A 15851-nucleotide genomic window follows, 5' to 3' on the forward strand; every position below is an offset into this window, starting at 1 on the left:
ATGTTTTAAGGGTCTTGGGTATTAGTTAGGGAAAGAGGAAAGTTAATGAAGCTCATGGAGAGTTGAATGAAGCCCAACAAGTGATGTAAGACACGCATGAAGCTCGGTGCATGTATAATGGAAACTTAAGGAAAGAGTATGACAACTAGTTGGATTGGTTGGGTCCATTGAGGTAAATGGACGATGGAAGAACAATCATGATAAATGTAACAGAAAAGGTAAAGTAAATGGATTTGAGGCGTCAGATGCCTTGAATATGTTGGGAAATGTTGTTCTCAATGTTGTACATAATGTGCACAAATAAAGGGAGTTCTCTTAACCTTGACCTTATGACATCTGGTAATTGCGTTTTGATTATGATTATGTTGATGTCTATATATGTGTATATATATATGTATGTATGTCATTGTTTGATAGGGTCGTTAGGGATCATGATTGATTTATGCTAATGTTTATATGTATATATGTATGTATATGCGTTGTTGTCTAACAGGATCGTCGGGGATCATGCTTGTGGAGGAATGATTGCTTATGTAGGTGATTGACATGAAGAGGTTCTTGGTTTATGAGGAATCAAGTGGGCATAGTAGCCCTAACAAATTTACGATGTTAGCATCATGTGGATATGAATTGATATTATGAGCTTATACTATGTCTATGTCTATGCCACAACATGTAAAGTTGAAGGATACATCATCAGAATGAAAGCAGTGCGATCTATGACATGCTGAGACAAGCATGGATAGTGGAAAGACACTAAAAGCAAGGTTGCTTGTTAGAGACAGTGTAGTCACTAGATGTGCCATACTACTATTGTGTACATGTGGTGCATGTGGTGTTGTGTACATGTTATACATGTTGTGTTGTGTACATGTTGTACATGTGGTGTTGTGAACACATTGTGCAGGTGGTGTTGTGTACATGTGGTGCTATGTACATGTTGTGCATATGGTGCTATGTACATGTGGTGTTGTGTGCATGTGGTGTTGTGTACATGTCATGCATATGGTGTTGTGGACATGTGGTGATGTGTACATGTTGTGAATGTGGTGCTATTATGTACATGTGGTGTTGTGTACACATTGTGCAAGTGGTGTTGTGTACACGTTGTGCAGGTGGTGTTGCGTACATGTGGTATTGTGCACATGTCATAGATGTTGTGTTCAGTATATGTGGTATTGTGTTATGGGTATTATGTAGTCATTGTGTCACGACATGTGTATTCATTGCATCGTATGGTGTGTATATATAGTATTGTGTTGTACACCAGGTGTAGGTGTATGTGTGGTGTTGTACACTAGGTGTAGGTGTATGTGTTGTATTGTACACAGAGTGTAAGTGTATGTGTCGTGTCTTACACTAGGTGTAGTTGTATGTGTTGTGTTGAACATTGTGTATGTGTATGCATTATACAGTGTGATGGAACATGTAGGTATGGAATTGTTTGGGCCCTTGTTGTTGCAATTGAGTGTTGAGGCAATTTAGTCTCTAGATGCCCTTGTTTTTTCTATTGAGGGTTGAGGTAGTTTAGTCTGTGGATGCCCTTGTTGTGTCTATTGAGGGTTGAGGTGGTTTAGTAACTAGATGCCCTTGTTGTTGCTATTGAAGGTTGAGGCAGTTTAGTGTAGAGATACCCTTGTTGCTATTGAGGGTAGAGGCGGTTTAGTCTTGAGATACCCTTGTTGCTGATATTGAGGGAGGAGGAAGTTTAGTCTTTGGATTCCCTTGTTTCTTTAAGGAGAAGAGAAGGCATTGTGTGCTTGCTAGATTTGGCAACAGATCTAGTGTGTGTACGAGATTGAAGAGAAGAGAAGGCATTGAGTGATTGTCGGGTTTGGAAACCGATTCAGTGTGTGTACGGAAAGCATAAAGAACAAAGGCATAAGAAAAGAACCATTTGAAAGATAAGTATCAATATTTTGTTTCAGTTTTAAATATGCATGAGATCTATGACTCTGATTTATGATGGTTGCATGTGAATTATGATTTTGATTTATGATGGTTGCATTTTGAGCTAACCAGATGTGATATGTTATACATGATGATTTGATCAAAGAGCTAGTTTGACTTGTTGTGACAGGGAGTAAACAAAATTTCAAGTGTACCTTATTGATGGGACACCAATGAGGTATGATTTGAAGTTATTGCAATTCCTTTTTAGTCTAATGGCAAATATGTGTTTGGTGTAGTAAAGCAGGAAATGCTCGATTGGGTGGTTGATATTGATTGCAAGAATTAGTAGCAACAACAAAAAGGAATTGGAACAGGAAGCAATATGTTGGTAAAGCATTTAGGAGTAGGGACATTGTGGGACATTGGTACCCAATAATGTCCATTGATTTACATGAGCATGCTATGACCCATATGATGGTTTTGAGGCAGGGATATGCCTTGGTTTTTAGATCTTCCGATGTGAGGAAACCTTGCCAAGGGATGGATTTCCAAGGAAAGGGATGTTGGGGAACTTGGAAGGTGAGTGACTACATGAAAGGGGGTGACTGGATTTCTCGAGGGACTATGTAGCGGAGAAGGGAGGGCTGGAAAATGAATTTTTTTTTGCCATTAGCATTGCTATATGGAATCAGAAACACATTGGGAGTGTGCCACAGAACAATGAGTCAGTAACTTCTCACTTCGAGAACAAGAAGTGAGAGGATTGTAGCACTGGACATTGGTTGCAGGTTTGAATTTGGCAGTGGATTCTAGACTTCCAGGGAAGGAGGTGAATTTTGGTATTATTTTGAGGGTGGAGGTGTGAGCCTATGGATTCCCTTGTTGCTGATGCATATCTCATATCCTTTCATTTGTTGGTTAAAACAAATGTACATATGTGTATATTATTGTCAATATTGTATCGAGCTGGATTCATAAAGCTCCATAGACATTATGATTATTTGCTTGTTGAAGCAAATATTCATAAGTATACATGGTTGTTATTGTAAATATGAGAATGGGTTGTGTTATAAAGCTCCAGTTTGTCATGTTTTCAACAATGGTTATTGTAAATACTGCAACAAGTTTGGTTATAAAGCTCCATGGGCAATATGTTTTTTTCCAGCGGTTTATTGGTCTTAGGTGCCATAGAACACCGAGGACGATGTTCCTCCAAGGGGGAGGGGTTTGTAACAACCCCGGGTTAAAAGTTCATGTAATAAAGTATAATAAAGGCAAAAGAATAAGACCAAAGTCATGGGACACGTATTCCAAGCTTAATGTTGGGAAAAAACATCCTAGTGGGTGTCACTTTGGTTTATTTATGGCTAAAGAAATTAACGAAGGCATTGACAAAGGCAAAGAGGAATTAATTGACATTTAATTATGGAAATAAAGGAAAATAGGAGAAAAGGGAGATGAAGGGTCACAAATTTGCATGAGAGGGAAATTGAAGGAAAAATGAAGGAAAATGAAGAAATTAGAGGCATCGATAATAAAAAGGCATCAACGAATCAATTGACAAATTTTGCCCAGTTTTAGAACATGTGTAGCAAAGGAAAGAGAACAAGCACTTGGACAAGCAAGCAAAGGAGGGACAAGGAAAGCAAGGAGAAGGTTTGATCAACAACTTCAATAGGAGGATTTTGTAGGTAACAAGTTGCATGTGTGATTTCCTAGCTAAGGTGTGAATGCATGGCACATGCATTGGTTCATTTGGTTCATTTGTTGTCATTGACATGTGTTTTTCTGGGTTTGACAATGGTTTTAACCTTGCCTTGCCATTTCCTGGATAGCCATGGAGTGATGGGATTCCTTTCTTAGTTAATATTTGGATTGCTGGAAGGTTTTGGAACCGAGTGAGGTGGTCTCAAGAAAATTCCCAAGGGTTGGGGATGGAGGTGGTTTAATCTCCGGGAAGCCCTCGATAGGTGGGTGGAGACAAGAAAATTCCTCAAGGTAATGGTGAAGAAACTTTGAGGCATCCAAGCTTGTTTGGGCTTTGTGATCTCTTGACCGGTTTTGGTGAGATCGTGGTAGCCTAAGGGTGGAGGTGGTTTAATCTCCGGGAAGCCCTGGTTGTTTATGTCTTGAGATCCCACATTCATGCTTGGAATATGGGACAAGGGTGATTGATTGGAAGAAAGATTTAGTTCAACCCAATCTATGGTTGGGTGGTACATGGAAGTCCCTAACTTGGTTGGCTTTTGCATAAGTTAATAAGAGCTATTTTACTATTGTAATCTATGAGAACTTGTACTTGTTATTATGGTGATTTGATGGTTGTTTTGTCATGGTTAATAATCTAGTTATATGCTGGTTATAAGCATGGATTTTAATGTGCTCTAGCTATGACTTGTTTAGGATTTGATAAGTATTTGATGGTTAATGAATACATGGGCTACCAAGTGTTAATGCAGCTATTATGAGAAGGCATTATACCTTCTTGGTGATTCTCAGATAAGTTTCAGAATCATATGATAAGATATGTATTCATGACCTGTAGCTTACATGTTCACCATATGTTTGATGAAATGACTATCATGGTTAGACCTGGTTAGGTCAAGTTCTTGTTCGCGTATTGTATGAATAGAATTTTCATTATGTCATTTATAATTCTAAGAAGTTACACGCAATTCTGGGCAGTGATATGGAGGCTAGCTTGGAAAGGTGGCTCAAATCTTGGGACCACACCCTCCGAATTGGAGATTTTGGGCTATAACCGCACCCTTGCAGACTCGTGCACGCGGTTGGAGGGCCATAACCTCACCCTTGCAGGCTTGTACATGCAATTGTGGGCCCAAGTTAGGGAAAATTAACTTCATCTCAGGGTTTGGTCACCTAGGATGGTTTTTTGGTCCTTGAGTGTCCTGTAAGCCTTGAGGGATGATTATGAGTTGTCAGTTTTCAGCCCCACTTCCATAACTGAAGCTTGGAGGTCGGGTCATGTCATAGTAACTCTTCGTCTCATGTTTACCTTAGGAGGCCAGTGAAATTGGGTAAATGTGGGGTGGCATGTGTTATCAGGATAAGTGTCTATTCAGAACGACTCTATCCCACTAAGGTGTGACAGTTACCTTAGAAACAGACAGAGAAAACTACTTTTGTATTCTTCTTTATGAACTATAAACAAAGAGGAATAGGATGAACCAACCTGTGTCTTGCGCTAGTCCTTTGATCCAATCTCTCTCTTCTTTGACAGCTTCCAACTACCTGCTTCCTTACTTGCCCAGCTTCACCAAGTTCCTGTAAGATCACAGAAGAAGAAAACTACACAAAGACATGGATTTATATTCATAAATAGCTTAGGATCAGATTTAAGCTAAACATACAAATGTAACAAGCATCAATGATACACAAGCATGTAGGAGAAACTCAAATAGTTTTATTGATATAACAAGAAGATCCAGGAGGAGTTACAACCGATGATTCCTGATCCAGCATCAACCTCCTAGCAAAGAAGCCCCTCTTCACCTCCAACAAAGCATAAATCACCCAATACTCTAATATCTATCTCAAAACCAACAGCAATTCTTTGCAATGTACAATATTCCAGCCTCCTGGATCTCTTGGATGAGGGATCCATATATAGATGTATGCAAGGAGGATGAGTCAGCTCATGAATTGATTAGTGGCTTCTCTCTGTCAGTTCTTGCTTCCACTTGGAGACTGAGAGCCTCTTACTCATCCCTGGTCGAATTCAGTGAGGCAAGTGTCATTGGAGAAGATTCTGGAAGCTTCCATTGTCTCTCCACCTCGTGGAATGACTCTGCCACTTGTCATTTCCCACTCAACGCACCCTGGTAGTGCATTTAGGTGCATTGCAACGCACCTAGCTAGTGGACTTAGGTGCTTTGCAACGCACTTGGCTAGTGGAGCAGCTGAAATGATCCTGATTTGACTAGTTCTGAGCAGTTTCTGGTGGAGAACTTCTGGGAGAAGCTGTAATTTGTTGACCTTGTTCCTTTAGGAGTTAGAACAACACTTTTAGGGACTTAGGAGCCCTTGGTTTATGGACATTTCATGCTTAGAGCTGTAAGGCACAAAAATGTCTATAACAGTTGCCCCCTAAAGTATGAGGCCATTTATCGGGTGAAATGCTTTATTAGGAGGATCCGAAGTTCTTTCAATGCTGGGAGGAGACCTGTAATAAGATACAATACAATACATTATCTTCATATTATTTTCATGATCTAGCTGAGGCGGGCATTCCCATGCTCAGCTTTATAAATTCATTTTCATGTACATAGGACAGACAATCGTCTGATGGTAGACTGATGATTCTGATAGAGCCATCATCCTTTTGGTAGGATGATTATCTGTGTTGCAATGCTGTACATTTCAATGTCTTTATTTTCCTGAATATATATCGCAGCTCGGATGGATGAAACTAGATCCGGGGTCTTCAATCTCATCCGATCTTCACTCGAAGTACAAGTCGATCCATGTGAGAAATGTTTTGAAGTCGAACATGGAAAGACATCGCTTGATTACCAGTCAATGATGTGAACTGTTAACAAGCACGAGAGGAATCACCGATAATGATAATGACCCTCAAGGTAATGCAGTACAATTCACGTGGTGTGAATAAAGGACTTGGCGTCGAACACCACGCAAAATATTTCGGTCGAAGGTCATTAATGTATACCTGTCGCCGGAAGTGAGAAACTTGCCATTGAGGCATGCAAGCTTCAAAGTACTGAATGGGGTGTTCCTAGATCAACTTCTTGGATAATGAGCTGATGTCGACAAGAAGTGATCCGTCAAAGGAGGGCCTTAATGAATCCCACATCAATGACACGGAACGGAGCAAATGATTTTGATGGAGGTGAAAACGATCTGATGATATATGGTTCAGGGTGGCGGTCGTGAAAGAATGAAGTATGATGTATGGTAGTGGATGGGACACAGGTGACTTCTCTGGATGACTTCTCTTGAACATGTTGGCGACACTTATGTGATGGATTGGTAGAATTTACCCCAAATGTGGATGGTATGGTGAGACCATGGCGATGTGACCGGTGAATGAAACAACCCAACCCGACTCAGGCACAGAGCGGAAGTGTCATGTTCAAGAGCGACTTGCTACCAATAAAGTTTCTTTGAGTTTTCTTCCCAATTTTTCCCCAGTCATTGCTGACCAGTACCTCTTTATTTTTGTCAAGCTTGAGGAGGATAACATATGCTTGTTCTATAATTTGCCCTTCGGGCAAACCCATCGCTATGTTTTAACGAGCCTAGCGATAGTGAAACTTGTTCTCGTCTAAAGACAAGTTTGTCGCTATTAATCTTTTTAACGAGTCTAATGACAAAGATAACTCGGTCCTTTTCATTTTTAGAGAGTCTGAAAAGGTACGTAAAGGTAACTCCGAAATTCCTTTTTCATCATCTAATCCCTTAAGTCCGAAAAAGTATAAAACAATACAGAAGGGATGGATTTTCGATCGTTTTAACGAGCCGAACAAAACAAGCGCTCGATCTTTTTGTGCAATAATCCCTCAGGTCCAAAAAGATTAAAATCTAGAGGAGGGATAGCACTTCCGGTCGCTTTAACGAGCTGGAAGGCCAAAACTCGGCAATCTTTTCATATTTTACGAGTCAGTTGAAAAGAGCTTAAAGAAGACTCGTCTTTTGAGGAACGAGTGATAAAATGGGTAGCAGCTGATTCCAGGTAAGGTTTGGAATTTTCCAATCACGGCAGTGTCACAAGGATGGCTAGTGAAATCACTCTTTGCAGCTGTTCCTCAAAATGGGTAAACAATCAAATGGAGGTGAATGATCGGCCAATGGAAAAGTGGAGGTGACGGTGCAAACACGACCAAGGCTTTAATGGCTGAAATGTTTCATTCACGGTGGTTATTTACCGGGGGGATAGTTCATTTTTTAACGAGCTTAAATGCGGGTGGAAACATTTGCTCATGTCTTATGTTTATTTTTTAACGAGCTTGAACTATGTGCTAAAACTGCTCGATTAGATGGTCTTGTTTTGATTTTTACCATAGATAGCTTTGTCCTTCCAAAGATCGTACTGTATTTTCAACTGCTTCATCAAACTAGTTAGAAATGAATAATATTTGCTTGAAAACGAGATTAAAACGCTAATATTTTACTTCGAACTACGTAAAAGTAATTAAAAAGTGTTTTTTACCTCTCATTTTACCATTTCATTTGAACTTGGTTTGTTGGAGCTTTGGAGGTGTTTTCCCCCTTGATTTTCATCAGTTGATTTCGGGAGATTCTGTGGAAGATTCTCGGCGCCGTCTGGACCAGGTAGGAGCTAAACCTGGGCTCTTTCATTTCATGGTTTCCATTTTGTATTTTGTGGCTTATTCCCTGCTTTTCTGAGCCCCTGGGGTTTGAGGGATTCGTTGTGCCATCAACGCACCCTCAGTGCATCGAAACCTGCATTGAATGCTGGTCTGTATGAAGGCAGTTTGACATTCAACGCACCTAGATCACTGCTGCAGGTGCGTTGGGCACAGAAAGGGAATTTGTTGCACAATTTTTCATGGAATTTTTGCCTGTTTCTCACCAAAATCAGGACCTAACTCCTTTCTTGTTTGTTTTTCAGAGGTCTTGGAGCAAGATGCCACTGATGCAGCCGCAGTACATTGCACTTGACTTACCTTCTCCTACCGAACCACGTATGCAGAGATGGGTTGACCATATGTCTAGGCATGCTGCCCAATCTCGGATTTCATTTTCTGATACCTTCTTCAGGTGGTTTGATCGTCAGGAGATGGTTTATGCCGAGTATCCATATGCTGGCATGGACTTCCGGGGTGATCCAGATTTAGTACTGCCGGATGGCGAGCAGTGGGGTGCTATTGGTAAAATCTCTGACCATATTTCTATTTACTGCTTTTGTTTATAATGTCATTGTGCTTTGTTCTATCAAGACTCTAATCAAACTCATGTGTACATGCAGATGTTGGTCCTGTTCGTCCAGTAGTTCGCCTGAGAGTACCAGTTGCTGCCCCAGCAGGAGAGGCCGTCGGAAGGGCTATTCTTCGCGACCTCGATGTGGCCGAGACTCTCACAGCTTTGCAGGAGCAGGTTGAGGGCCTCACTCTTGGTATACCAGATGTGAGGACTGACGAGCTACCTTTGCGGTTATAGCGGCATACTACTGGTGTGCCTAGACGATGGACTCGTCTCCTACGCATGATCGCACAGGCTGTGACTTGCTATCACGAGCATCATTAGACTAGGGTGCCCCCTAGCATTTTGAGTTTTTGGGTCGCGTGACCGATTTTGTCTTGGTTACAGAACATTATATGTAAACCATAAACAGCTATATATATTTTTGATTTTCGGAGTTTTATTCTGGTTGAGTTATATGATCCACATGTAAAACATTGATGATGTGTTTCCTTTTATAAATGTTGTAAATGTCTATTTAACACATAGTTTGCTAGTGAGTCGGTTAATGTGTTTAAGTTTCTGGAAATATGTTGGTATTGAATAAGATCAAATTGTCTTTCCAAAATCTTAACCCTTAGGAAAATGCGATAAATAGTTGGGTTTCGGACGGAATATGTACCATTGAGTTGTAGTATTACGAGCTGTGAGTCTAGCCTGACGATTAGTCGGCGTATACCATGAGTGATGGCATCAGAGAGAAGTTCTATCAACACGCTATATTCAGCGATATTGTTCGTTGATCGACCAATACATACACCTCTGAAACTTACTAACTCGCCGTTTGGATCAAAAATGGCCCAGGCTGCGGAGGACAGGTTCTGCGAACTACGACTCGCTCCGTCGGCATATCCAACACATGGCTCCAATGGGTTTGACATCTGCAATAAATGTAAAAAGGTGGATTACTCGACCAAAACAAACACTTTAGCGAAAACAAAAATATAACAAAAGCATATTGGTTACTACTACGCGTAGTAACGCTTGAGGTACAACCCATTACGAGGTTGCGCCAGTGGAATTCCGTCGTAATCCATCAACTCGTAGGCTCCCTTTGCTAACACCCGCTTAACAATATAGGGGCCCATCCATAAAGACTTAAATTTACCTGCTCCCAATTTATCGGATTCTTGGTCGTAAAGCAAGACCAAGTCACCTTCTGAGAAGACACGGGGTTTGACATTTTTGTCGAACTGCGCCTTGACTCGTTTCTTATGGGCTTCGTTAGCCAACGCGGCGTCACGACGGGTTTCATCCAATTGGATTAATTCCAAGAAACGAGCCTCTTCTTTTGAAGTTCCGGGGAGGAGATCAATTGCGAGTTTGAGAGACGAGATTTCACATTGGACAAGTAAGACTGCTTCCAGGCCATATACCAGTTGGAAGGGTGTGAACCCAGTTGCATTCCTTACCGATGTTCGGTAAGCCCACGAAGCTGAGTACAGGATTAGGTGCCATCTTCTTTTGTGAACTCTGATCATCCTTTGCAGCATGCGTTTCAGGACCTTGTTGATTGCTTCAACTTGTCCGTTGGCCTGCGGATAATATGGAGTAGAGCTGTCGTGAGACAACCCTAGTTTGGCAGCTAATTCAACCATCATGTGATTGCGAAAATGCGATCCATGATCTGTGACTATAGCCTGTGGTACGCCGAATCTGGCGACTACATGATTGAAAAAGAAAAGGGCAGCTGTTTCACCAGTATTATCTAATGTAGGCATCGCCTCGACCCATTTGGTAAAATAGTCAACTGCGACTATGATATACCCATGCCCCCCGATCGAGGTGGGGTTACATGTCATGAAATCGATGCCCCATTTGGCGAATGGCCCAAAAGCAACTATTGGCTGTAGAGGTGCGGGTGGTCTTCTGGTTTTGCTATCAAAAATTTGACAAGCATGGCAACTTCTGACTGCGGTTATGCAATCTTTGAACATTGTTGGCCAGAAGTATCCTGCTCGTAAGATTTTTTGTGCTGTAGCATATCCAGATTGATACCCCCCACACGCGCCTGAATGACACTCATTCAGGACTTTTTCGGCCTCCTCATGGGTGAGGCACCTTCTCAGAACCGTATCAATACCACGACGGTAAAGTGTATCACCGACGATCATGTAGTCTTTTGCTTGGTATCTAATACGTTTTTGTTCAGAGTGGGTGGTGTTTGGCCTAAATTTTTGGGTTTGGAGATAAATGATTATATCCCCATACCATTCATTGCTTGTAGATATCAGAAACAAACTTTCATCCATGATTGATTCTTCGGATGTTTCATCGTTGGACGACGATGGGAGATCGCATAATAATTCTGCGAAAACTAGAGCTTTCTTTGACTTGGATTTTACAAATTCCAGATCAAACTCTTGAAGGATTGCTATCCATTTTGAATATTTGCCCCCCAGCAACTGTCGCGACAATATATAAGTCATGGGGTTGCAATCTGACAGAATGGTAGTCTTCCGAAAGAGGACATAGTGTCGAAATATTTGTATCGCTTGAACAGCTACAAGCGCTAGCTTTTCAACATAAGAATATTTGCTTTCTATATCATTTAAGTTTTTACTTAAATAATAAATAGGATGTTCAATTCCATCGACTTCTTGAACTAAAACCATTGCGATGGTCGTATCTACTGCAGCCAGATACAGGTTAAAATCTCTTTGATAATCAGGGGCGTACATTAATGATGCTTTCATTAGGGAATCTTTTAAAGCGTCAAAGGAAGCTTGCGCTACCTGATCCCAGATAAAGGGTACCTCCTTTTTCAAGAGACGAGTATAACCTTTAGCAAGTTCAACGTAATTTGGAATGAACCTCCTCAGAAAGTTTGCTTTCCCTTGGAGTTTCTGAATCTGAAGCAAATTCGAAGGTGGAGGCAAATTTATGATTGCCTGGACCTTACACGGTCGAGACGAATCCCATCCTTGGAGACTACAAAGCCAAGTAAACGACCAGAACTGACGCAAAATACACATTTGTGCGGATTGAGTCGTATCTTGTAGTGTCGGCAACGTAGAAATATCGCTCTTAAATGCTGCAGATGATCAGTCCGCTTTCACGAATGAGACGGAAGGTCGTCGAGGTATGGTTGAACGATGTTTTTGATGTCATGGAAGGCATAATTCATTGCCCTCTGAAATGTCGCCCCTGCATTCTTTAAAGCAAAGGGTAATTTTCGATATGCGAATGTGCCCCATGGACAAATGAATGCAGTCTTTGACTGGTCCTGTGGGCGGATATTTATTTGATTATACCCGGAGAATCCATCCATGAATGAAAATATTTCGCATCCGGCGCATTCATCAATTATCTGGTCGATGAAGGGTGTAGGGTAGTTGTCTTTTGGACAAGCTTGATTTACATCCCTATAATCGACGCACACTCTAATTGTCCCTTGTTTTTTCATAACAGGGACAATATTCGATACCCAATCGGTTAGCGGAACCGGGTAGATGAAACCAGCATGGAGAAGTTTTTCAACTTCTGCCTTAATGGCAACGGCTTTATTGGGGTGCACCTGCCTTAGCCGTTGTCGTACTGGTTTGAAATCTGGATACATCTTAATTTCGTGTTCAACGATACTCGAGTCGATGCCTGGCATTTCACTGTATGAACAAGCAAAGACATCTCTGAATTCACGAAAAAGAGCGTTATATATTTCCAGCTCTGAAGGAGAACAACATTTGCTGACATAAATTTTCTCTACAACATCTGTTTTGGTCGAGATATTTATGGCTATAGTCTCTTCAATGTTGGACAAGTTTCGCTCGGAATCCACCGTATTTACAGTATTTGATAGAAAATCAACTACTGAAGGATGGTAAAGGTCATTTTGAGCATCTTCTTCATAATTCGGAAGAAGCGAATGATGGGAATCATTCCATGGTGCTCCTTCAATTACCATAGCTTGGAGAATTCCTTCGTCGGTGCTATGCACTTGCGACCAAGGATCTGAAGGAGTACCATATTCTCTAGACCTATCCATCCAAACGCTTGATGAGCGTTGATTTGGGTTTGCCTCCCATGCTAGAAACATTGATTGCTATAATATTTCCATTGGGCTCGGGGGCAAAACCATTGCATGATCCATGTTGATATCGTTTTTTGAGATCTTTGTAGAAGATATCATGTTGCAGGTTCCTATTGATGCTACTTCCGCCAGATTAATTGGAGGTGGAAGAGCGAAAGTTCCCATTAGTATAGGATCTTTTAGTAGGCCTACTCCGATATTCTGAAGCGAATGGGGGCTTCCATGGATCATGGGAATGCTTCCTGTAACCTGAGAACCATTGGGGAGGAAGTTTTGTTGGTCGACGATTGTAATCCCTCCTTGAAAGGGAAATGCAATCTTTCTAAAATAGGTCGACACAACAGCTGCCATGGCATATATCCATGGTCGTCCCAGTAGGATGTTGTAATCAAGATTCCCATCGATGACTTCAACATCTATTTCTACTGTTTTCCCTCCTAGTTCAACTTTCAAGTTATTTAGGATACCGTACGGGGTATATGTCCTTCCGTCGAATGCTTTTAATGTTGTCGCAGATCGCAACAAGGTTGGAGATCCTAAAGTTTTCCAACAACTCATCGACATAATACATGTGGATGCCCCCTCATCAATAATCGTTCGGTGAACAGTTTTGTTGAGGGCTTTCACTTGAACAAGGAAAGCTAATTGAGCTGGTAACTGAGGATCGTACCCTTTGTGGTCGAAGGATACAAGATTGGAATCCTTTGGATCAATCCCACCAATGGCCGATAATAAAGCCTGCCTTTGGGATGGGAAATTTTGTAGTACTTCAAGAGTCGACATAGCGGATGGCGATTGGGCCAAATCTTCCACTATGTTATAATGCTGCGCTGCTCTAGCGCGGGGATTAAATGTCGACTTGTGTACTACTCCCTTTGGCGGTTTTATCGTCAATTCAGGGATGGTGGGTGGTACAACTTTTGTTGAAGTTGTTGTCGAACTACTTGGTTGATATTTATCCTTGTTGTTCGACAGCTGCGGATTCCCGTAATCTTTGTTCCTTGTCGAAATCAAAGCATCATTCTGCTGTTTTGAAATCGACAACATTAGCACTTGAGACGGGGAAGCATTTCCACTTTCAACCAGATTCGTTCCTGGGTTTGGAAACGGATCAGTTAACACTGCTGAGGTTTTCGAACTTTTAAAGAATCTCTTAAGCTCAGCTTTGTATGGACATTCTTTTGTCCAATGATCCTCATCGCATATATGACACCCTGCAGGGGGTTTCCTTTGCCCAGAAGGGTTTGCAGAAGGTTTTTCAGGAGATGACTCATCCTGTTTCTTCTTCTTCCCTTTGCCTTTCTTCTTGCTTCCTGGTTGTTTGGTTTCTTTGCCCTTATCTGTCGATACAGCATTTACTTCCGAAGCAAGAAGTTCGTCTTTTTCATTTTGACCTGAAATCTTACGGGCTTTCTTGGATGTAGCCTTTGTCGATTTCGTGTCTGTCGTGCCAATCACGCCATCGCCGGCATGAGAGTCATTGTTCGATTTAGGAGGAGGAGGAATTGAGAATTCCGGTCTAGGGGCGTCAGGTATTTTGTCGTAGAGCGTGCCGGACTGAGTGTAAATCAAGTCCAGATATTGTGCACGAGCGATCACTTGCTCTTCCGTTACGACTCCCCCCTTTTCCACATCTTCCGTGATGGAAGGCAGTAATGACTTGATAAACCATTCAGCTAATAGCTGATCGGGAACGTACGTTTTTACCATCCTACGACGATGTCTCCACTCATGTATATGATCAGATATGTGAGTGGCCGTTGTCTGTTTGAAGTTGGTAAGCAGTTCTGTTCCCGTTTCATACCTTATTGGTAATTGAAAATGGGTTAAAAAGGTTGTGGCTAAGGTACTGAAGTTGTCGAACGAAGCTCTTTGCAATTCAATGTACCATTTTGCCGCTGGACCCGTTAACGTCCTCTGAAAGAGGTGAAGTCTTATCGAATCATCATTTAGGGTGTTTGATGAACACCATAGATGAAAGGTCATCACGTGATTCAATGGATCTTCACCCGGATTTCCATTAAATTTAGGAATATCTGATGGAAGTTTATGCGGAATCGCTGGCCACCAAGGGGCGTAAGAAATTGGATCGTTTGTTAACCGGTTTAAATCAGGTAACTCTAAAGTTGCCACGAATGGTAATTGTTGATTTAGGTTAGGTGAAGCATACCCAGGATACGATGGAATCGCCTGAGCAGTTGGTCTTTGCACACCGGCATAATGCATTTGTTGCTGGTATGTTTGGTAAGGTTGGTGGACTTGACCATTATAAAATGGTTGATTTTGACCGTTTTGAATGTACGACTGTCCACTGTTCGCAAAGATCTGCTGCTCAGCACCTTGGTATACTTGTTGGAATTGTGGTTGTTGGTATTGCACCAGCCACGGTTGTGAAGCCATGTGCTGTTGCCCGATACTAACCGTTTGACCAAGGTGAGGGGTAATTGTACCCGTCTGGACCTGTGTCGACCCACTAGTCGACGATTGTGGTTGAGTTGCAGGGTCAAGGGGCTGTTGCATTACAACCTGAGAAACTTGAGGTTGGCATACAACAGGCAGCGCTTGAACTTGCGACACCGTCACAATAGCTGGCGTAGTCGGTATGTTCGACATAGGTACGCATTGTTGCATTGAATACACAACTCTTGGTTGTTGAGGTAGTATAGGTACCCAACCACTTGAAGTAATTCCAGTATAACCTGAATGCTGTTGTGAACTCCTGTATGGATATCCTCCCGGAGGGGATAATGACAGGGCATACTGCCCCCCATACGGTGGTAATCCATAACTCAAGGGAATTGTTTGCCCTTGGGGACCGGACTGCCCAAATTGACCTCCAAATGGATCAATTTGTTGAGACTCAACATAAGAGTTTCCGGATATAATTATGGATGAACAAACAGGAACGGACCAGACTATCGAAATAGCCCCTGGGTGGGCTCCTTCTAGCGGTTGTGAGCTAGTCGGG

Source organism: Pinus tabuliformis, chromosome 1_1 (genome assembly GCF_031772625.1).
Source record: "Pinus tabuliformis cultivar Carrire ecotype Pingquan chromosome 1_1, CPIR1, whole genome shotgun sequence".
Classification (NCBI taxonomy): Eukaryota; Viridiplantae; Streptophyta; class Pinopsida; order Pinales; family Pinaceae; genus Pinus; species Pinus tabuliformis.